This window comes from Stegastes partitus, unplaced genomic scaffold (genome assembly GCF_000690725.1).
Source record: "Stegastes partitus isolate 25-593 unplaced genomic scaffold, Stegastes_partitus-1.0.2 Scaffold1000, whole genome shotgun sequence".
Classification (NCBI taxonomy): domain Eukaryota; kingdom Metazoa; phylum Chordata; class Actinopteri; family Pomacentridae; genus Stegastes; species Stegastes partitus.
Genome location: NW_007578731.1, coordinates 46,145 through 48,944, shown reverse-complemented (window position 1 = coordinate 48,944; position 2,800 = coordinate 46,145).

The window sequence follows — 2,800 nt, the reverse complement described above, 5'->3', positions numbered from 1 at the left end:
GATTTATTCAGTTCTCTGTTTATTTACATATTTTAGTCCATTTATTCTACTGTTTATTACTTTTATCATTTCTTATTCTGTTTTTTAAATTTTGACTTTATTTCTCTCTCTTTTATTTTATTGATTTATTTATTCAGCTTATTTGATCTCATCTGGTGTTTCCTCATGATCTCATCTCTTCGCTGAGCATCACTGAAAACCTCTTTATGTCATCTTAAAATAAAGGCAACTTGAGACAACAAGCATCTCCATCAGTTATCATCCTGGATGGATTCCTGAATGGGCGCCACCGGCCCTGACAACACGATCAGCTGACGACAAACTGACCAAATAGTGAAGAAAACCAACTGCAAAAAGACAAACGAAGCAAAATGTTCCAGAAAAAAAACAACAAAGGGACACAAAATGACAACAGAGAAGCACAAAACGACCACAAACACACCGAAAACAACCACAAAGTGAAACACAAGTCCCACAAAATAGTGAAAAACGACCACGAAAAGACTCCAGATCATCAAAAACAGACACGATCAGCCACAAAGTGAATCAAAGTGACCAAAAACGAATGAAAAAAAGCAGTCACAGAGACAAAATGACTGCAGAGGAACTAAAAACAACCACAAAATGATGCAAAACAACCACGATGAGAAACAGAATCATCCACAGTGGAGACGATGGGACTCCCACTGAGCAAAAACTTATAAAAAACAACCACAAGGAGACAAACCGACCACAAAATGACGAAAAACAACCACGACAAGCACCAAAACCACCAAAAAATCAAACACAAAGACACAAATTGATCAAAAAGTGACAAAAAACAATCACAAAGGGAAACAAAATGACTCAAACAACCATAAAACTAAAAAAAAAAGCCACAAAAACTAACTTTACTACCACAAATTGGCAAAGAACAACCTCGAAAACACCCAAAATGACCACCGAATGAGTCAAACTGACCAAAAAGTGACAGAAAACCACCATAAAGTGATGCAAAATAACCAGAAGAAGACCTGAAATGACCACACGGTGACTGTAACGACGACACGGTGACACAAAACAAAAACAGGCTGAAAATGACCATAAAAACTTTATGAAGCTCTGAACCTCTTCAGCATGTGACTGGTGCGACCCGTTTTAGAGCAGCCGAGACCCAAACACACGTTTCCTTTGGTTACATTTCTCAAAAGCGAATCGAACTATAAAATATGTTCAACAGCACGATGGGAAAGTCAGATGCTGTGAGTGTAGATGATGGAAGCAGTTTTATTACACGATGGGACAGAGATTTGTTTTGAACTTATTACGTTCATCAAATATTGATGCACAATGTTTGACTTTCATTACGGTGGGAGAGCGTGACGGAGTAAACAGGCAGTAAACAGGCAGTAAACAGGCAGTAAACACCGTCCATCCTCTCTTCATATGTGTATTAACTCATATTTATCTGACGTGGTTTGTTTAATGAAGGAAAGTTAGTTTTATTTTTAAGCCTGGACGTGATGAACGAACTAGAATAACCTCTTAGAAACTAAAACGTATAAAAGTTGTCAGAGAAAAATATTAGAATTATTTTACATTTTCTCAGTTGATAAGAAGACGAAGCGCAGCTAAAATCCTAAATATACAATCTGTAGTTCAACACAATCAATCTAAAATAATCAATTTTAAAGAAAAACTGTGTTGAAAATACATTAAATACATTTTATAAATACCACGTACGGCTCAAGTTAAAGCAGATTTTCCAGTGAAACGCTTTGTGTTTTTTACCTGAGAGCTTGTTGTCGTCGAGCTGCTTCCAACCCGCGGAGCTCCAAGACAATGAACAGGAAGCTGCTTCTTTAGTCGCTATGATTGGCCGACACTCCTCCACAACACTTCCTCATGGTGCCACCAGTAACCTAGATACCGCTTCCCATCATGACCGCCAGCCTGTAAATGATTGACGCGACGACGCCTCTGCTCTGATTGCCATCACCACGTTCACTTTTTATGCTCTTTCAGGTGACTTCACTTCAGTTTCTGTGCCGAGTCGAGGGCCGGATGTGGTTTCACTGCGTTTAAATGCTAATTAAATCTCTAACTTGTGTCCTGACATGACTTTGCATCGGCTCTTTTCACCAGAAATTTGCTGAAATTCATGACTGAGCTTCGAAGAAAGGGACGAGTACAGCTGTGTTGTTATTCATCAGAGCAGAAAATGCATGTTTTTATTTATTAAAGGTGTATTTTGATTAAAAAGTTAATGAAAAGTATGATGTTATGACAATTTAATGTCATTGCAACCATGAAAAACACAATTAAATCTGGTTTCTGAGTAATCAAGGGATTAAAAAGTTGCACTGATGTGATTTTAAAGTGCACACGGCTGCACATTTTGCACTACTTTGGCAAACAGATGAAAGAATTCGCGTCAAGTTGGCAAAATTTGACACTTCTGTGCAGAAAGGTTAAACTATATAATGTGTAAAACTCATCAGAGCAGATGAGGAACTGAAATAATTGAATTTACCTCCAGTTTATCACGAGTTAATGACTGGACAATGAGTGCAGCTAGTGACTTTGCATCGGCTTTTTCCCCAGAAATTTGCTGAAATTCAATCCAAAAAAAGGAAAACTGGTGTTTAGGTGATTTAATACAGCAGCGTTGTCAGTCATCAGAGCAGAAAATGCATGTTTATATTTATTAAATGTGTATTTTGATTAAAAAGTTAATGAAAACTATCATGTTTTGACAATTTAATGTCATTACAACGATGAAAAACACAATTAAATTTGGTTTCTGACGAATCATGAGTCC